The sequence below is a fragment of the Festucalex cinctus genome, chromosome 4, assembly GCF_051991245.1.
Source record: "Festucalex cinctus isolate MCC-2025b chromosome 4, RoL_Fcin_1.0, whole genome shotgun sequence".
Lineage (NCBI taxonomy): Eukaryota > Metazoa > Chordata > Actinopteri > Syngnathiformes > Syngnathidae > Festucalex > Festucalex cinctus.
Window position 1 is genome coordinate 31,279,044 of NC_135414.1, and position 21,914 is coordinate 31,300,957.

A 21,914-nucleotide genomic window follows, 5' to 3' on the forward strand; every position below is an offset into this window, starting at 1 on the left:
GCGACGCTAATATGACGGCGCTCGACCATGAATAATTGATACTAATAATAATAATAATTGATTGGACTAGTGTCCGCTTTGGACGTCTCACTTCGCCCGTTCACGTTGATGCTAAGCAGGAAGTGGAAGGAAGAGGCAACACGCGCGCACGCACGAACACGGTGGCATGTCGCATCAGCCTCAAGCACGCTTAAGCTTCACGTCACATTTGTAAGGTTGATTTCAGCCTCAATGAGTCACGCTGCGTTCGTACGCACATAAACATGGCGCACGTACGCACGCGCGCACGCACACTTGATGCCGAGCGAGTTTATCCTTCAGCGTTTGACCGTAGTAAAGAAGCTGACAGTCATTTGCGGAGGAAGCTTGTAAATCCTCGTGGGGGTGGAGAAGAAGTAAAAGGGCCAATTACTTTTTGATCTCCGGCTGGCCCTCGCGTCAGACGCGTAAACTTTCACCTTCCGGGACCTAGACCATTTTTTTTTTTTTTTTTTTTTTAATCCCCAACCAGGACCTCCTTGCTCTTGGTGAGAAGAAGGCCAATCATTGGTGCTGCCGGTAATGATTGACACATAGCCCGGCCAATGACTGCGTAAGAATGTTAGCGAGCTGAACTTGAAAAGTTTTCCAAAATTCCTACTTTTTGTTTCGATTCCACGTTTTCCATGACAACATTCCCAAATGAATGCACGACGTTTTGATCTATTTCGGGAAGGTTTTCACCTTCACCAAAGTTCTCAAATTGAGGTCTTTTCCACATTTCTCAACAATTCAACATCGCTTCAAAATGATTAGGACATCGTACGATGTATATGTCAGTCTCATAAGCCACAAATTTTCAGAATATTTGGGGAAAAGTTAAGTTTAAAGACATTTTACAAACGTATCTCCTTCCACATCGTGACAGAGCCAAACCATTCCAACCTCAAAATGTTCAGCTCATCTTGGGAACTATTTATTATGTTCCCAAATGAAGCGGCTTTTGACATGTACGTCCTCCTTCCACACTTCATTTCAGACAATCCCGACTACAAAATCCTTTCGCAGATCTGACGAAGTATTTATGTCTCATATTGTCCGAACTTTCAGGACATCTTGGGAACTCTTTGTTACCTTCCCCAAATTAGTCAGTAAAATCCCCAAATATTGTCATGTCTAGGGTCATGCAAGGGTTATGCTGACTGTCATGACTAGGGTCATGCAAGGGTTATGCTTACTGTCATGACTAAAGTCATGTAAGGGTTATGTTTAAACCTAGGGGTCCGCCAGCAGGCGTCCTTTGAGAGGGGGGTACTGTCATGACTAGGGTCATGCAGGGGTTATGTCTACTGTCGTGACTAGGGTCATGCAAGGGTTATGTTTGGGTCGTGACCGTGAGATCAAGTGTCTGTTTTGAACTGATGTAACCACATCCAGTTTCATAAGCATTCCATACAATTAAATAGTATAATTTCATGCATACTGTCACGTACGTTGCGTTATGTGAAGTCATGCCGAATATTTATGAATGAAGAAAGCTGTCTCGTTTTATAATCGAGTAAATTGTGTTTTACCATTCACGGTCTGTGTTTCCGAGCGGGTCATCATTGTGTGACATCAACATCATTTGTAGTCCGTCAGTGTAGTCGGGGTCCTTTTATTTTTTCCCCCCCGACTTTGGAAGTGGAATTTCTGAGTTCAAGGGGGCGTTCCCGTACGCACTTCCTGGTTTGAACTCGGAAAAAGTCTAACTTCCTACCATCCTCGAATGCAGCATATGTCCTCCGTCCACATGACTTAAATGATTCAAACCGTTCTGATTTCAAATTTGTTCTACATATCCACAATTCAATTAAGTTTCTGCGCTGTTTTGTAAGACTCGCACTTGCAAAATGTATATCAATCAATCAATCAACTTTATTTATATAGCACCTTTCATACATTTAAAATGCAACTCAAAGTGCTGGACATCCATAATGCAATAAAAGAAAAGAAAGAAAAAGCCCCCCCATCCCCATGATCACAGACACACCCAAAACCCAACAAACACATGAAAACCACAACATGGCGGGGCACAGAAGTACCCTGTAAGGAAAGGCACCCAGGAGGAGTTCATCCACAGTGAGATGGATGAAGACCAAGCATCCCTCTCACTGTGGAGGCTCACACTGGAGCTAAAAATTTAAGAACGACCAAATAAAAACATTTAAACACTAAAAGAAAACAGTTAAACACGATAGAAAATAAAATAAATAAATAAAAACAAAGCTACAAGACAATATAGATTAAAAGTTAAATAAATAAAAGGGGATAAACACATTAAAATATAAAAAAAAAAAAAAAAAGTAAGTCTTAAGCCTCCTCTTAAAAACATCAATATTCTCTGCAGACGTGATGCTCTCCGGCAGGCCATTCCACAGGTGAGGACCATCGTGGCATATGCAAATTTATGGTACATTTTCATTTTTCATTCAAAGTTTTGTTCATGGCGTTCATCGCAATGGATTTGAATTGTTTCAATAAAGTTTATGATTCAGCGTCAGCTCTTCAGGATATACACACAATTTTAACACAAACGGAATTTTCTTGGAAAAAAAAAGAAAAAGTATGTCCACTCTGAATAGCAATAATGCAACCAAATGACAGCTCCACTACTAAAGTGCAAATTTGACGGCTTCTTTTTTGATGCGATCAAATAAGAGAACAACAACCTTGACAGTGAAGTGGACAAACAACATCACGCACGCATCCGCGCGTGTGCCGGGCGTCAAGGCGGGATGGAGCGTGAGCGATGTTGACAGGTCGCCACTCCCGCGCTCATTACGCTAATGCGATGCTACAAAGTGGCAGGAAGGCGAGCGCGTCTCGCCCAACGCCGCGCGCCGACGCCTGATTGGTCGCTGAGTCGTGAGGGAACGTGTCACGGCCGCTCATCGTGTCCCGCGGCCGTCGCGGCGCCGTGATTGACAGTCTGAGAGCTTTTCGCTTGACGATATGTTTGTCGTTGCAAGGCAATCAAGGGACCACTAAAATCCCCGTTTTCAGACCTTTGCCGTTCTCAAAAACTCACCAAATTTGCCAGCCAAGTTCATCCTGGTGATGTTTACATTTGGTCGTAAGTCCTGCTTGTGAACACAGAGCGACCAAAAAAGCCTGAACACGAAGTCTGCCATTTTGGTTTGAAGCAACAATTTTAAGATCAGTTTTTGTCCGTTTCCAAATGGTTAATTTTCTGAAAAATTCCACCACCAAAGACACTTTGACTGGTAAAAATTTCCATTAGAAATTAACCCACAAAAAAATTCTGACAAAACCATGCCAGAAAGGTAACAAAGTCAGTTGTTTTTGTTCAAATAGGACATTTTCGTGTCATTTTGCTCATTTCAAGATTTCTGACTTTTTTTTTTTTTTTTTTTTGAAATTCAGCTAGATTGAGTTAGCAACATGAAATTTAATAGCAATGTATATCATGAGTAGACCCACAAAAAAGTCTGAAGAAGTCACGCCTGAAAATACACAGGAAGTCTGCTATTTTGGTTTGAAGCAACAATTTTGCGGTCATTTTGCTCATTTCAAGATTTCTGACTTTTTGTTTAAGAAATTCGGCTAGATTGAGTTAGCAACATGAAATTTAATAGCAATGTATATCATGAGTAGACCCACAAAAAAGTCTGAAGAAGCCATGCCTGAAAATACACAGGAAGTCTGCTATTTTGGTTTGAAGCAACAATTTTGCGGTCATTTTGCTCATTTCAAGATTTCTGAATTTTTGTTTAAGAAATTCGGCTAGATTGAGTTAGCAACATGAAATTTAATAGCAATGTATATCATGAGTAGACCCACAAAAAAGTCTGAAGAAGCCATGCCTGAAAATACACAGGAAGTCTGCTATTTTGGTTTGAAGCAACAATTTTGCGGTCATTTTGCTCATTTCAAGATTTCTGACTTTTTGTTTAAGAAATTCGGCTAGATTGAGTTAGCAACATGAAATTTAATAGCAATGTATATCATGAGTAGACCCACAAAAAAGTCTGAAGAAGCCATGCCTGAAAATACACAGGAAGTCTGCTATTTTGGTTTGAAGCAACAATTTTGCGGTCATTTTGCTCATTTCAAGATTTCTGAATTTTTGTTTAAGAAATTCGGCTAGATTGAGTCAGCAACATGAAATTTAATAGCCATGTATATCACGAGTAGACCCACGAAAAAGTCTGAAGAAGTCACGCCTGAAAATACACAGGAAGTCTGCCATTTTGGTTTGAAGCGACAATTTTGCGGTCATTTTGTCCCTTTCTTGATGTTTTGCAATTCTGGAAAATTCAAACCCTGTAGCAAGTTTGACTTATCAGCATGGAATTTAGTAGTCGTGTCTGTTTTCTACAAAAGAAGAAAAAAAAAGAAACCCTGCTTGGATACAGAAAGTCAGTCATTTTTGTTCAAAGTGAACATTTTGGTGTCGTTTTGGCCATTTCAAGATTTTTGTCTTTTTCTTTTTTTAAATTCACCTCCTGAAACTAAATTGGTTTAGCAAAAATGAATTTTAATAGCAATGTCTATCATGAGTAGACCCACAAAAAAGTCTCAAGCACCCACCCCCAAAAACAAAGACTACCATTTTGGTTTAAAGCTGACATGTTTTTGGTCATTTAGACCATTTCTCGGTTTTCAGCCGTTTTTGAAAATGTCAGCCTCAAAAGGCCGTTTAACGTGGTCATATCAAATTTTGTTTTCATGCCTATGATGCGTAGACTCACAAAAAAGTCTCACGAAGCCATGCCTGAGAAGCCATTACGTGTGCAAGGCAGCAAAAAAATTTGGTGTCAAATCTCCAACACGCCGAAACAAACGCACAACACGGAATCTGAACTCGAAAGTTGTTCTAATGACGACAGACGTGTTCTAATTGGCAAAGACGTGAACGCAGGCCGTGTGACGTTCCCCGCGATGCTTGGATGCGTCCCGCCGCGCGCGTGCCGCCGCGCACGTGCATCGGCGCGCTGACAGCTGATGTTCAAATGGCCGCCGGCGCCGGGCGACATCACCGAGTGCGCCTTCAAAGACGAGCGCCTTGTTGATTTAACTTTGTAACGCGTGTCGCCTGTCGAGAGAGCGTCCTCAACACCCCGCCCCCTGCTGTCCCGTTAATTCGAGGTGACGGCTCACAAATTAAGATAATTCATATTGTCTGCCGGCTGGCTGCCCCCAGAGTGAAATATTCGCTTAGGTACCGTTCATTTTCCATGCACGCGTACGATGTTCAATTTTGATCCAGGTCAGGAATATCGTCATAATAATTGTCGATATGAGATTATGGACTACAGATACATTCGCTACCGTAGACGTTTATATTCGACAACTCAAATTCACCTTCGCCAAGCGTATAACTTTGTGGTGTTTCTCAACAGGAAAGATTGTCTGTGAAATTGCTGTTTGTAAACCATCATAATGACTAGCAGGTCCCTGCAGATGGCGACATTGCATCACTGAATTTGAGATCAATTCAGCTAGATCAATATATTAAAATTGCCACAATATAATCGGCGTTGTCATGTCACGATATTAAAAGCAGCACATCTGTTCAAAAAAGAAAAAGTCAGGTTGAGTTCCATTTGTGCAGTTCTAGCACTCACTGGTGGCTAGTTTCTTAGTGCAGTTTAATTTTCACAAGGCATGTTTTGGCCCTTCCATGTTTAAAATCTGTGCTAATGATCAGATGAAGGGGAACGTAATATTCTTTTGAACCGAGTCAATATATGGAGAACTCAATGTGTGCTTCCATTAGCAATCAAGTGCCCCAATATTAAGTGTTATTCGAAATTGTAGGTTGTTTATATGCACGTACAAAAGCACAATATTGTTTTTTTTTTTAAGTATGAGCTTTTTTTTCTTTTCTTTTTTTTTCCTATATTGCAATTTGGTGACCTTTTTTTGTATCGCCAACCTCCCCACAATATCGTGATAATAATCGTAATGTGACCTTCATATCGTGATAATAGCGTACCGTGATGTTTCGATATCGTTACATGCCTAATAGAAAAGTCAACATGATGGTAGTTGCACAAGTTTACACACCTCCTACTCAATAATCTCTGAAAGATCCGCGATGTAGCGAGCTGCAACCAAGATAAACCCCGTAATATATGAATTTTGGACCCAAATACAAATCCGTGATATAGTGAATCCGCGTGAAGTAAATCTGCGAAGTAACGAAAAGTCATCCAATTTCAATGTGGAAAATTATATTTTTACTTCAGTCAAATTTGGCCCAAACAACGTGTAACGGTTAAAAGGAAGAAGAAAAAAAATGTCGCTAACAATGGCTGCCACATAAACACATACAGTGGAGGCTCCACCCATCCATTTGCTGAAGTAAGCGGTCTTGCCTAGCTTGACTTTGTTAATCATCGGGCGACAGCTTAACAGCGCGCGCAAGCGTAAATTAACGCCACTTGAAATCAGCGTTCACAATGTGTGTGCAAATGCGTGTGCGCGTGAAAAAAAAACAAAAAAAACAAGATGGCAGTTGTTGAAAAGTTGAATAGAATCAAATCAATAATTCAAAGGCCTCTCGTCGTCGGCCTCACCTGGCTCTCCGTGACGCCTTGCCCCCCCGCTCGGGTTGAATAATTCACGGGAGGCGAGCGGCGGCTCCTAAAAGCCATTATTATGTTCAATAATGACTAATACATGTGCAGGAGACGGCGAGAAGAAGCCCGCTCGTCCACGCCGGCACCAGGTGACGCTCATTTGCATATTTATTAGCTGCCAGAAGACGAGCGAAACGAAGCAAACGTGTCGTTTCGCAGCTTATGAACGCAAACGAACGTTCGTCAGCGAAGACACGGCGACAAATAACGTCAATCACAAACACAAATTCTGTCGCGGATGACGTTGCGCGCAAATCGATTGGTCGAAAAGTATGTTTTTGTTATTTGCGCCGCTACGATGAATTTCAAATACAACAATGATGTATTTTGAAGTCTGAACTTTCCGTGAGACCGGACACAATAAAAATGTTCTCCCAGCCAAAACGAACGAACGAAGAAAATCAAACGGACAGCATTTTTAGGTGAAGGAAGTTTGGAAGGAATTAAGACCAAATTTGTCTTGTATTTATTTATTTGTTTTTGTATTTTTTTTTAATTTTATTTTATTTTGTATTTTTTATTTTATTTTATTGTATTTATTTATGTATTGTTTATGTAGCATTTTTATGTGAAGACATTTTTGAAGGAATGAAGACCAAATTCGTCTTTAATTAATTAATTATAATTTTTACATTTTTTTTATTTTTGTTTTTTAAACATTATTTTGTTTTTATTTATTTTTTTTAAAAGTTTTTAATTGTTTTTTTTAAGTTTTTAATTGTTTTTTATTTTTTCCATTTGGTTTTATTATTTTTTTATTATTATTATTATTTATTTATGTATTTTATTTATCTTTTCAAATTCATCTTAAAGAGGCCACATATTAAAATGGCTGACTTCCTATTTAGTTTTAGATTTTATTTGTTATTTTTTCGTGGGTCTACCACTGATCGATATGCTAACAAATTTCATGTTGCTAAGTGATGAATGGTCGACTGAATGAAATTCAGCGGGACGCTATAGAGCAATTTCCAATTTGTTGTTTATATGCTCTGCCCACACGTAATAAAGCAAGCAAAAATGATTGACAATTGGGTGTTGTTCATCTGTGTAGGATATGTGGTTCAAATTTGGTAGCAACCAAAAACAATTCCCTCAAAAATGTCCACTTCAAACCAAAATGGCGGACTTCCTTTGTCTTTTTGGCCATGGCTTCTTGAGACTTTTTTTTTTTTTTTTTTTTTTTGTGGGTCCACTTATGACAGGCAAATTTCAGCCTGCAAAGTCAAAACCAGCTTTGGGGGATGAATTTTCAAAAACTTCCAGGCATATTTTTTTGGGGGGGAGGGGTTTCGTGCCCGCAAGCCCCTTCAGACGTAATTTTGCAGCAGAATGAGCACACGTGACGATTTGAGCGTGTTGAAGTCCGGAAATTACGATTTATGTGGCTTGACTTACGTCCTCCTAACAAGTAGCGCTAAAATTCTTTAGCATACAAATTGACACAATTCATCATGCGCGCTTTTCTGCGAGAATAAACACTCATTTTCCCCTCACGCTGACCCTGACCAATAGTTGCTCGGAGATGGAAGTTACCCACCTAAACACCCCCCCCAAATTGTCCCCCTCAACTCTACTCTGACTCTAAACGCTGCTCAATGGGGCTAATAAACGGCTGGTGTCAAAAGTCTTGTCAGTCCATTTTTTGCTTGTTTGGGTTCATCTGGACTGGAGGAATTGGGGGGGGTCACAAGCAGTTGTAAGGGAGGCGGGTGGAGGCTTGGACTTGGGAGGAAATAAGAAATTAAAATCGAATAGGGTCAAAGTAAACAAAATCAAAAATCAAGCAAAATAATCATTCTCAAATGACGTTTCTAGAGCACTTTAAAAACAAGTGCTCAACTTTAAAATACATGAACAGAGCAAAAAAAATGCAATAAAAAAAACAATTGGAATAAATTGTAATTTAAAAAAATCATATTAAAAGTAATTAAATGATAAAAAATTTAACATATTTGAAATATTGTTTTTTTTTTATCAAAGTACTAAATAAAATAAGATGGAAAAAATAAACACAACAATTAATATACAGAAAAAAAGAATCTATACAAAATAAAATAAATCATATATGTAATTAGGAAACTGAAAAATTAAATAAAATGAACTTCTAACGATTTTTAATTCAATGGACAAAAAAAATACAGAATACAGTACAATGCAATAAGAGTGAATACAAATAAAAAAAATTCTACAATAAATAAGGAATAAGAGTACTAGGTTATCTTTTTTTACTTTAAATTATATATATTAAAAAAATGTAAAGAGCATTTAAAAAACAAGTGCTCACGTGTAAAATAAATGAACATTAAAAAATAAATACAATAAATAAATAATGGGAATAAATTTTAGTTTAAAAAAATCATATTAAAAGTAATTAAATGATAGAAAAACACTGAAAAATATTTGAAATAAAAAATAAATCAAAGTACTAAATAAAATAAGATGAAAAACTAAATACAACAATTAATATAAAGCAAAAAAGAAACTATACAAAATCAAATAAGTTCTAAAATAAATGTAAAAAAAATCATGTATTGTATGTAATTGGAAAACTGAAAAATGCAATGAAATTTTAACAAATTTTAATTAAATGAACAAAAAAAAATACAGAATGCAGTACAATGCAATAAGGGTGAATACAAATGAAATGATACAATAAATATGATTTCAAAATGTGCAAAAAGTTGAATGCCATCATTAAATAAAAAGTTCAATCTAACTCCAATAAAAATAGTGCTTTTTTTTCAAATAAAATAAAAAGTGCTAAGCACTCATCATAAAGGTAGTTACAGCAGTCGGGGGAAGGGGGGGGGGGTGGAATGATGAAAGTCGGCGTGTGCGTGCGCGTGCGTGCGTGCGTTTGTGTGTTTCGGTGGGTCCATCTCGCGGAGGCGGTTTTATTGATTTGTGCCCACCGTGCTCTTTGTCAAACATCACATGTGGACCTTTTAAAAGCACGCACACGCTATGGCGCTCTTTGTCTGGCGTTGGGGGCGGGGTCAAAGTTCGCCGAGAGACGAGACCTGACTCGCCCACGTTTGTCGAGCTTGTTTGAAAATCAAGAAGAAAATGAAATCAATCAAATAATATACATCGAAAACAAAATAAATTAAGATGAAAGATCTGTTTCATGTCAGATCAGCATTGAAATAAAATATTGAGGCTTCATGTCCCATTAATTAATAGAACATTTTTCCATGATCAAGGTGTGAAGGTTTTGTTGAATATTTTTACATCAATGGATGTTTAAAAATCGATTCGGCCGCCGATTGAATCGATTCGAGAATTGCGCGATGTAATATCGCGATATATTGTCGAATCGATTTTTAACTCCCCTAATATATATATATATATATATATATATATGACTAAAAGTAAAAATGAAAAATCAAAGCGAAACAAAAAAATATTTGGAAAATAATGCAAATTAAATTTCGATGAAAAAAATTTTCATTTGCTCATAGCTAACGCCGACATAATTAACGTTGCGTCAACATGTTGTTGGGGGGAAGACGAGAGAGGCGAGCGTTTGTTGGGGTGGGGGGGGTGTTGTTTTTAAAGAAGCCACGCCCTTGACACCCTGCCCGGCGGTGATTCATTGCCCAATTTGACGCCCGCGCACTGTTAAATTGCATCAGCGCTGCCAAAAAATCCACACAGGAGATATGAAAAATTAAATGTCATCTTGGCTGCGGCGCGAAAGAGAAAAGAACTTTTAGCTCTCCTCGCGCTGGCGCTGGCGGCGGCGGCGGCGGCTAAATTGGTCGGTGATGGATGGCGGCGCCGGGCGGCGATTAACCTACTTAACCACATCAACGCCGCGCTTCTTTACCTGTCAACAAATATTTTTCCACAAAAAATGTGAGCGTCCTCCAACCGGGGTCGACTTTTTGACTTTCAACTTGTCCCCAGCACTCGATTCTCGTGCATTTGCTCGCGTTTGCTTTGGCTGTGCTGCTTCCAAGATTTTTTTATTTTTTTTATTTTTTATTTTGGTCCAATCAGATTTCAGCCATGTGAATATGATCTGCAGTTGTTGTTTACATTTTTTTTACTGGTTACATTATTTGCAATGAAACTTTCTCTTTAACCAATCGGGTTTTCAATTGGTCCTCGCATCGTTGTTCTGTCCTCTGATTGGTTGGTTCAAACAAAAGTGAGGAAACAAAAGTGAGTGGGACAATTTGATTTCCAAAGAGAGTAATTTCACGTTTTTCGAAATGTGAATGACACATTTTTTACATTTGTCATTAGAGTTACGGCTGTTTACGGTTTTACTCTTATATTTATTATTAGCTGTGGCGAACTTCATTTTGTAATTACGTAATTTAGTTGTGGATTTTTTTTGGTGGATTTTTTTTAAATATATTTTTCTATTTCTACTTTGATCATGACCAATGTTATATATTTTAAACAATGAAAAAAAAAAGTTTTATTTTTAATCAAATATTAGTATTTTGTATTTTTTGTTAGCTTTCACCGAATTTATAATAATAATAATAATAATTATTATTATTATTATTATAGTCTATATTCTCCCTTGGTTATGTTTTTTTTTTGTGTGTGCACTTTAATCTATGCACACTTTCGTGTCCAATCAATTTTTGACAAAATAATAATAAAAAAATATATTAAATTTACCAAATTGTGATTTATGAGATTTTCATCCCATGCCAGCAATATTTTTACATGAATTTCTTGGATGTATTCACTTTAATTCATGTATTTACTTTTTTAATTTTTTTTAATATATCAGCTTTGACATATTTTTCCAATTTTTATGTTTTTGTGTGTGTGCACTTTCATCTATGCACACTTTGTGATTTAAGAGATTCCACCCCATGCCAGCAATAATTTTTTTATATATGAATTTCTTGGATGTATTCATTTTAATTCATGTGTTCACTTAAAAAAATAATAATATATATTTCAGCTTTGACATTTTTTTCCCAGTTTTTATGTTTTATGTTGTTGTTGTTGTTTTTTTTCATTTTCCAACACGGCCATCATGGAAATCAAGACTGATGTTTTTACAAAGCGGAAGGAGGTGTGGCATCCTTCGTGCGCCTCAACACTTCAATTATTCAACGTTACAAACTACAATTACGCTTTATTAAAAACAGCTATATACATTGGGAAAAAAAAACATCTCATCTCGCTGCTGTGGCTGATGTGAAGGAATTTATTGCCTCGCTCGTTTTTGCATCATTGATTCTCAGGCAGCGCGAGAAGCCTTTTGATTTATTTACATGTTTATTTACAACACGTGTTTACCACATGAGCTGTTTTTAGCAATTAGCTGACGGACGTACATGTGGGAATAAAAAAAAAAAAAAAAATCAAATAAAAAAAAATCGATGAGCACTTTTGGGAGCATCCGAACCCTGTCTGCCATTTTGCTCCGACATGAAAAATACATGCGGAATTTACACTTGAAAGTCGGCGGCCATTACGTGAGCCATTAGCTCGCCGCGCTCCCAGTGGCCGCCTCGTGAATCATTTAGCAGAGACGCTCGGCGCAAATCGGCGCAAATCGGCGGTACCGCCGCACGTGAAAAATGACATTGTGGCCATAAAATGCAAAATTGCGACCACAAACTTGGCAGAATGTGCTCACAAAATGTTAGAATATTTATTTCATTCTTCTTCATTTGGAGTTATTTCCAGTGCCATGTCTGAGTTTCTGAATCCAGCAACGATGAGCAGATATTTTTGGGACGGTCGTCGGGACGGACGGACGGACGGACAGACGGCGCCCAAACTGTGGCGGCAAGCAGCTAGCGACGTTAGCAATTAAAAGGAGCGGCAGCCGGCTTTGGACGAGCGCATTCGTCATCGCGAAGCTGCCAGAAAGCGGCCAAAAAAAGATGGATTCTTTGATTTTTGGCTTTCCGACAACATCAATCAAAATGTAAACCGCGCCGGCCCCGTCACCCGAATAATCCATCCGAGAGCCCCAAGAAGACGCTCGGCAAACGATTGTCTCGCCAGCGCGGCATGCTGGGAAATCCATAAGTGTCACATCGTGACGAGCTCGGCGCAAGGGCGGGACTCGCTGTTAGCAATTAGCAAATGTTACCATAAGCGCTCATTAGACGTCATTTGTTGTTGTTGGATGTTAAAAAGCTGACTCCATTAGTTCATTTGATCGCTGTTGCTAACCAAAACAGCAGTACAAACAAACAAAGGCATGACTAAATGAATTCCAATGTGTGATGATAAGTCAAATATGTTCAACAGCAACAACTTGAAAATGAGTCTGTGAATTGTAAACAAGTTTGAAGTGTTTCTTGAGAGAAATTCTTGACTTGAGCCCGCAGCGCCGCCGACTTTTTGTTATTGGCCCAACGAAACAAAGCGTTCATTAGGCCATCGATCAACGAGTCTCATCCTGTCACAAGATTACAGCCGGCCCAGCGCAAGCGCGCGCGCGCACGCGTCCACGCACACGCTTCCGCAACCAGGCCGGAGCTTGGTAAGTGGGGTCAAAGGTAACGTGTAGTAATCCATCTCAGCAGCACGACAGCGGCAGCTAATAAATCACGCATTCATCCTTTAATCCGTCGCTCGCCGCCACCTGCAAAGCGCACACGCGCGCGCGCGCGAGTGTGTGACTTCACGTGTCAGTCACTCATATTCTGACACCATAAATTGTTGTTACAATAATTTGGGAAAATCCTTCATTTTCAAGGGGAATAATTCTAAGAGAGTAAAATGTTTGAAATGTAATCGAATATTCAATTAAGATACATTTGGGGAAAACATACTTGATTACAATCATGACCAAATTCTGTTTTTTTTTTGTTTTATACAAATTTTGATTTCAAATAATAATAATGAATATATTGTATCATCTATTTGTTATTATAAGTACATGAATGAATACATGTATTTTGTTGATTATTTTATCATTTATTTTTTGTCATTTATTTTTTATTTTTTTGGACATAACTTAATAATAATGCTAATAATGCTAATAATAATAATAATAATAATAATGAGGCTAATATATTTTAAATGTAATCGAATATTCAATTAAGATACATTGAGGAAAACATAACAGTTTTTTTTTCAATGCAAATGTTCCGTTGATTTCAATTAATAATTAATATATTGTAACATCTATTTTTTTAATTATAAGTAAGTGAATGAATAAATGTGTGTTTTTTTTTATTATTATTTTGGTTGTTCGTCTCTGTGTGCCCTGCAATTGGCTGACAAACAGTTCAGGGTGAACCCCGCCTACTGCCCAGAGCCAGCTGAGATAGGCTCCAGCACCCCCCGCATTTATTTTTGGTCATTTTTTTTTAAATTTTTTTTTAGACATAGCTTAATAATAATAATAGTAATAATAATAATAATAATAATAATAATAATAATAATAATAATAATTATTATTATTATTATTATTATTAACGGAATCTTCTAAGTAAACAAAAAACACGATTTCTAAACAACTGGGTACATTATTATTATTATCATTATTTTAATTATAATACTGTCATTAGCCTGGCTAATAGTACATTATAAAAATTTGTATATTAATTTTGATCTGATTGCATATTATTATTATTGTTGTTATTGTTTTAATATATTGCAAAGAAACAATGTTACGAATAATATCTACAATAATAAAACATTTTGTATCGACCAGAGAGCAAAAAAATCTTTTCTTTCAAGGAGTTAAAGAGTGCACCATGTCGAGTTCTTAAAATATGTCTTCTTTTATATTCATACTCAACATTTGATTGGTAGCACAGAAAAAATATATATCTTTAAAAAAAAAAAAAAAAAAAGGCTGAAGGGTTTTAATAATTTATGAGCGTGTGAAAGCTCATCAAGATCAAACTCACTTTGCTCACACATTTCTTTTATGTAACAAAAAAAGAAAAAGAAAGAAGCTTCATGTCCACTCTTTCAAATTAAAGCTGCCATCAAAAACCCTTCCAGCTTTTTTTTTTTTTTTGGTCTCTCCTCATTGCTTGGTTTTAATTGTCCACTTTCCAAAGGCTGACGTCTCGTGGGAGGAAACGCGAAGGCAGAACGAGGAAGGACCAATTGCAAAAGGGAAGAAAGGAAAGAAACGAGGGATCGGCAATTGGGAAGGTGAGCAAACCTGCTGGAATGTGGAGTGAGGGTGGTGGTATGTATGGTGAGCAGAGAGTGAAGATGGGGTCGGGTGGGGTCTTGCCGGCGAGTGGATGAAAAAGTGGGATGAGAGGGGCGGGGTTATGACAAAAGAGGTTCAACCATGGTTGGGGGAAAAAAAAAGAAAGAAAGAAAGAAAAAAAAGAAATAGCTATCAGGCTAATATTCCCGTCATCCATGTCACGCCGGCGAAAAAAAGGCGGAGTCGTAACGCCGACACCTAATTAGCCGGCAAGCGCACTTTGAACGCTAATTGGACCATCTCGGCCTTCATTATAATTGACTTCCTCGCCCAAACTGTGATCATGCAGACAAGCAGAACTGAGCGCGCCCGTTAGTGGCCCACAAAGTGACACCAGTTAATGCTTCATTAGAAGCACTACATTCAAAAAAAAAAACGCAACCTTGAATTGAAGCCCGTCACAAATTGCAATTCGGGGCCTGCAGCTGCTTCAAACACAAATTGCTGACTTTTATTTTAGTCTAAAATGAGATTTTATGGACACAAAATGTAGCCCCAAAAAAAGTGCCTTGAACAAGAAGAAGAAGAAGAAGAACTTTTGAGTCAAGGCAAAGCAATCTTGTTGGAAACAAATTATGGGTTGTATTTTGCTTCTCCACTTGCGTTAAAGAAACACAGAATATCTGATAAAAGCTGATTTTACATTTTTCAATATTTAATTATTAAGCAACCAACAAAAAAAAGGGAGATGACTCGTTTGTCGTTCAACAGAGGTAGCAGTACTGCCCCCTAGCGGACGGAGTAAGGATGGCATTTCATCACATGTGAACGTATATAACAAATATCGTCAAACTGGTTGTCAGAAAAATAAATGCGCATACCTGTTGATCGATTCAGCAATTCACAGGCACGATTGAGTATTTATGAATGAAAAGTCATGATAAATGCACACATAACATTTTTTTTTTCCATGTATTAATCGCTGGTATATTTATAGATGTGAGAAACACATTTGTGGATCTAAAATGATGGATATAATCATGCATATGAAAAATTGTGGCTATACAGTATTTGTGTAAATAATTTTGAGACAAATATTCCCCTTCAATCGGTAAAAAATAAATAAATAAATTAAAAAAAATAAAAAAAAGCTTGGACTAAATTATCATTGCTATTGACAAAAACACAAGAATTTGGTCTTTTGAAAACATATTTAAATATTAGCATATATAAAACACATTTATATATATATTTGATTAAATGCGGTATAAGTGTGACATTGACATAGAAGCTTCATGCTATGTTATGTTGAAGGCTACAAAATCATGCGTTGGGTTTTTGAGAGAGAGAGAAAGAGAGATGTCGACTTCCTCCTGGTTGCGAGCGTGACTTGTCAAGATTTCCCGCCGACGACCTCGCGGCTGACGGACTCAAACGCGACGAGGGAAGGATATCACCTCGGATGACACTTGACGTGAATTATCATAATCGCACGATTACATGTGTACTTCAGATTTGCCGTCTTGTCACACTCTCGAAGTCACACACACGCACACAAATACGCACACTCTGTGCAACTCGGGCTTTGTCATCTCCTTTGGTCCTTGAGTGGAGGAGAATAATAATAATAATAATAATAATAATAATAAGCACTGAAGTACACATCATTTGTTACTGTACATAAGTAGATTTTTCAAGCATCTTTACTTCACCGTCATGCAATTGCGAGTTTAATTAATGAATGACATGACAATGCTACGAAACACAAATCAATCTTTCCTTATTGTAATAGAGATGTCATTAAAAAAATTCAAACATTTTTTTAAAGGGGTTTTTAATTATATAGTTTAAAGATATTTTAGGAAAAATAGCATAGAAATAGACATTTGCTAAAAATCCTGCACAAAAAAATTTGTCATTTCACTGATTTCAAAATGTGTTTATTCACTTATCAACAACAACTTTTAAAACTTGAAAGAACAAACCGAAAAAAAAACAAATGTGTAACAATTAATATAATGCATTCAAATAATACATAAAACGAGGCAAAGTGCAATTTCTGCAGAAATTGCGTGGGAATGCTGGAAAGTTGAATGCTAAGGTTTGAATGCATGTGTTTATGAAGTCAATTGAATGATAATTTACGTGAAAATTACATATATTTTTTAATTGTAGTTAAATGCCAAATGAATACAAACAAAAGGGTCTAAGGTGTGATTTAATCATTTCAGAGAAATTATAATCCATTTCCTGACATGATAGTCAGTCGGTATCGAAACATCGAATGTACTAAAGTGTGGTCCAAGCGGGGTTTGAACCCAGGCACTCCGTGGTGGCAGCCAAATGCTCCAAGTACTGAGCTAACTTGACTTGTTCAAATTCGTGGCTAATTTTTTTCTATTTATTTTTGAAAAGTGTCATCTGATACTGAAAGCTGACATGCATTTAATCCTTTCAGCGAAATTATAATCCACTTCCTGATAGTTGGTTATACATAGTCAGTTGGTATACATGCATATTACTTAGCATAATGGTTTATATTTGCAATGTAAAGTCAGGGGGTGGGATTTGAACTTGCAACCTCCTGCTTACTAGTTGCCGACTGCCCCACCGAGCAATACCCGACACCTGGCAATGATGATCACTTGTATGTATGGAAGTGGGCGTGGAAAGTGGTATTCAGAAAAAGTTCTATGTCAGTCCCATTGAAAACTCGACAAAGTGCAATTTCTGGAGAAATTGCGTGGTAATGCTGAACGCTAGCTGAATGCTAAGATTTGAATGCATGTGGAATGCTTATGAAGTAAATTGAGAGATAAATTATGACCTCCTGATTAATGGACAATGCACTTCTACCAACTGTGCCACCGAGCAGTATCGGAAACCTGGTAATGACAGTCGGTTATATGTACAAAAGTGGGCGTGGAAAGTGATACTTGGAGAAAGTTCAATGTCTGTCCCATTGAAAATGAATGGGGAAAAGTTGATATTAAATGCTAAATTTGCAAATACTGCAAGTTATGTGGAATCAGACGATAAATATCCCGGAAGGGCGTGAATTTTTGACGCAAGTTGAAATTTGAATGTTTTAAATCGGAAGTACTATGTGGGAGTTGTTTCGTGTAGAGAATCGAAATCACTTCAGCATTCCCACCATGAGTTTGTTTATGAATAATTGGCCATGTTGATGTTTTATGTGCTCCTTACTTTTTACAGTACTTTTACTGAAGCTTGATTTCAGTATTTTGTACTTTTAAGTACAACATGCGAGTATTTTCTGTCTGACGTATTTGCACGACACATGTGAAGGTAATCATCAGCGTCATCTTCATACTAAGCTGGATCCGAAGCCTCATCTTCGCCGCACGCCGACTGGCTCACGCCGATGATCCGCCGGTTAAAACCCCCCCGCTGCCGCCGCCGCCGCCATCAAAGGCGAGGGCCCGGGCGTCAGTCACGGCGGCGATTAGGGCGCTGAGTGGCACCCGACGACTGACACTAAGCGGGCGCCTCAATGCGCCTCCGTCAGGACCTGGCAGGTCCCGGTGACACCGGGGGCCGGGCCGCGTCCCTCACGTGCGGGGGATTAGCCCAGCCGGCTGCCATCTTCCAGCCACTCCACGCTCACTCGCACTCAACGCGCATATTCTACACCTCACGTTGTACACACATGCGCAGGCAACGCATTAGGTGATGTACAAGTGCAGCGAACCCGGCCGAGGCTTCTTGAAACGTTTTAGGTCCAGTGACCCCCCTCGTAATCCTGACAGCAATTAATCCTAATTTCTCCGAAACTAAACATCACCCAAACCTCCAAAATGCACTTGGAATCGTTTTTGTTTTTGAACGTTTCAAACAAATATATTCATCGGCTGATTATTAGAAAGGAACAAAACTTAGAACCCTAATTTAAAACCCTACCCCTTGTTTGAAACCCTTGAAATACTCATTTAAAGGATTTATGAAAGGCGAGTGATAAAAAGGATAAAACGATAAATAAAATAATAAAAATATAAATAATAATAATAATAATAATAATAATAATAATAATACCTATTATAATATAGTTATTAAGTAATAAATATTAATGAATAACATAATATATATTAATAAAAAAAATAATAAAGATAATAAAAATAACTAGAGCTGCAAGCAACTATAAAGGCCCACGTTGGGGTACTGGTTTGAAGCCCTACTTTGAACCCCAAGCCTGACTTTGAACCCCCCCTAATTTCAAGCCTGAACCAGGCCGCCCCTCCCCCCATTGGCGCCCTTCAGCCCCCAAACGTCGGCACACCTCGGAGGCAAATGCCGCCGCCGCGCATCTCCTCTCACATTCACGCCTGGCCTGACTCGGCGAGTGGCGACGGTCGCTGGGAATTCCGGTGCCGGCGGGATGATTGAATGCCGGATTTGGGAAGGGCAAAGGAAAGGAGAAATGTCGCATTTGCTTTTGGGAGTCGCTTCCACTCGTATTTAAATGATGATCAAATGTCAAACCCTTATTTTACACCCTAATACAAGCTGCAAAACCCTAAACCTGACAGAACCTAAACTTGAAAACTCACCTTCGCCTCAAGCCCCATTTTGAAACCCTAACCAGGGGTTTAAACCCAAACTCTCAATAGAAACTTCTCTGTGTCTTGGAACTCGCATTTTAAATCCTAAACCAGGTTTGAAACCACAAAATAAAACCCTAATCTCAGTTTAATTTGAAACCTTAAACCTCTTTTGAAACCATAACCTTAACTCTGGCTTGAAACCCTAATTTGAAACTGCTGTTTGGAAACCCGAATTAGGCTTGAAACCCAACTTTAAAATGAACTAAACCTTGAAAGCCACTTGAAACTAACCTTAGTCATAAACCCTACTTTAAAACCCTACTTCTTGTACAAAAATAAATAAATAGGAACCCTAATTAGGGATTGCAATCTAAACTTGAAACCTTTACCCTAGTCGAGAACCCTTAACCCCAGTTTGAAACCCCGACTTTTGAAACCTAACCATTCATGTCATCCCCAATTTGAAACCCCAACATTTGCCTCAAAGCCCAATTTGTAACTCTTAAGCCTGTGTCTCGTAAACCAAATTTGAAACCCTAACCTTGTGTCTTGAAGCCTTAACTAAGATTCGATGAAAACCTAATCTGAACAAAGCCCGAGTTTCACTTTTGGAAACTCTAGCCCCGGCTTGAAACCATAATTTGAAACCCTAACTCTGATTTGATGTCTGAAAGGCTATAATGTGCCGGTCAGTACTTTTGTGCGTAATCTCCATGAGTCTGACGTTTTACGGCGTTTGATTTAAAAAGCAACGTAACGGCGCATCCCGATTGGCGGCAGTGAAGACGTGAATCTCTGGATGGCAAAGCCGGAGTGACGTACTTTTTTTTTTATATTTATTTATTTATTTTTTTAACTGCCGTCTTCATCTCAAATTCACTTTGAACAGTTTGAAATGTTAACTTCTCGTTTGACGCGCCGTCTCAACTCCTCAAAAAAAATCAAATAAATAAATAAAGGTAAAAAGGGAATCGCAATCACTGGAACGCGGACGTCTTGATGTGTCAATCACGGCAGTGAAGGCGAGTAAATAGCTCATCATGTACATCAGTTATTCATCACAAAGTCACAACTCCTCCGCTTTCTTCCCGCCAAATACTGACACGTGTACTTCAAGTATGCATGCTTTCAAGCCTCATTCAAAATTCATCACTTGGTATTAATTACACACCAAAGGAAGGGAAAAAGGGGGGTGGGGGGGCGATCTGGAGAGGACTGGATGGAAATTGGCGAAAGGCGTGAAAAAAAAAAAAAATCGCTTTGTTCCTCTTTGTTCATCAAGACTAATTTGCTCCATATTTCTCCTTTATTGTATATTCATTTTTCGTGGCGGGGTCGCCCGCTCATTTGAAATGCTAATTGGACGTATTTTCATGTATGCGGTATCAACGCCCTTGTAACTACGTCCAATCTGATTTGCAGGTCCGATGCCTTCGTCCGCTCGACCCAAACAGACATTTGAAACATTTTCATGTTCTACTTTTGGGTTTTTTTGGTAGCAAAGATTCCTGTGGATAATTTTGCGTAAATATGTGAATTCACGTTGTTTTTTTGTTTTTCTTTGTGCAAAGGCCAAAGCAATAAAAGTAGTATTCTGGCGCCATCTTGTGGAAATCTCGGCACCAAGGCTTTATGTTGGAGTGAATTGAGGAGCTTCACGTGGAAAAACATGATTGCTTTGCCGCCATCTTGTGGTTGTCCTGTCACCAAGGACGTATATTTAGAAGTGATGCCAGCGAACTATGTCAAAACGAGTTATCATTTCCAAACTTTGTTGCCACCGAGCGTGACTAACCCTATTTTGTAACCTTCATTTGAAAGCCAAACATTGGCTTGAAACTGTAGAACCCTAATTGTAAATCCTAACCCCAACATTGAAAGCAACGCAAGCAACTACAACCTCTGTTGGCAATTTTGATGTAAGATGCCTCAAGGTGGTGGCAAAGCGATACAGTGTTGACCCAGATACAATTTTCGCTTTGACTTGCAAGTAAATATTTGTAAATAGAATTGTGCTAGGGATCACATTTTTTCTTCCAGAATTCTCGCATGTATTCTTTATCTTCTGCGTAGAAATACTGCAACTTACGGGGACTAACCACTTTTTTTTTTTTTTTTTTCAGTGATTAAGAGAGGATCTACTCTGAATTTTCTTTTTTTGCTTTCATGAAAAGGAGCTACAAAGCTCCAATCTGCCACAAAGAATCTCTACTTTTTGAGTTTGTTTTTCGGTGTCGTTTTGGTCCTGACAAATAAAGTCGTAGCAAACGCGTTTCCCCGCAAAATTAGCATAACGAACGACAAACGTCTGCAAGCGCGATGCTGAAAAATATTCAGAAACGGGATGAGCGAGTGAGAACAATGAGCCATCAAGAGGAGCCTTTTATTTTCATTAAGGCGTTTTATGTGCGTCCCACCGACGGCTAGCCCCCCCCCCCCCCCCGCCGCCCCCCCCCCGCGCACCTCGGCCGTGATTGGTGTCTGCCGTGGCCGCTGCCATTAACTCCAGCGCAGCTTTCCAGGTCACTAATTCCTCAGCCCAGTTGATTGTGCCCGCTCGTACATATAAGCGGGTTATTTCGAGCTTATTAGCTTCCTGCTTGATGCCGTCCGGAC

General features: G+C 38.5%; 1 long non-coding RNA gene across 2 annotated transcripts in view; it reads left to right on the top strand.

The window, feature by feature from the left end:
• LOC144018121 (uncharacterized) overlaps positions 1-21,914 on the top strand; it is an 85,316-nt gene that overhangs the window by 49,346 nt on the left and 14,056 nt on the right. For both annotated transcript variants that reach the window (XR_013283346.1, XR_013283347.1), the window contains exon 3: positions 14,636-14,732. This is a non-coding gene — a long non-coding RNA (uncharacterized LOC144018121). The remainder of the gene's footprint in view (positions 1-14,635; positions 14,733-21,914) is intronic.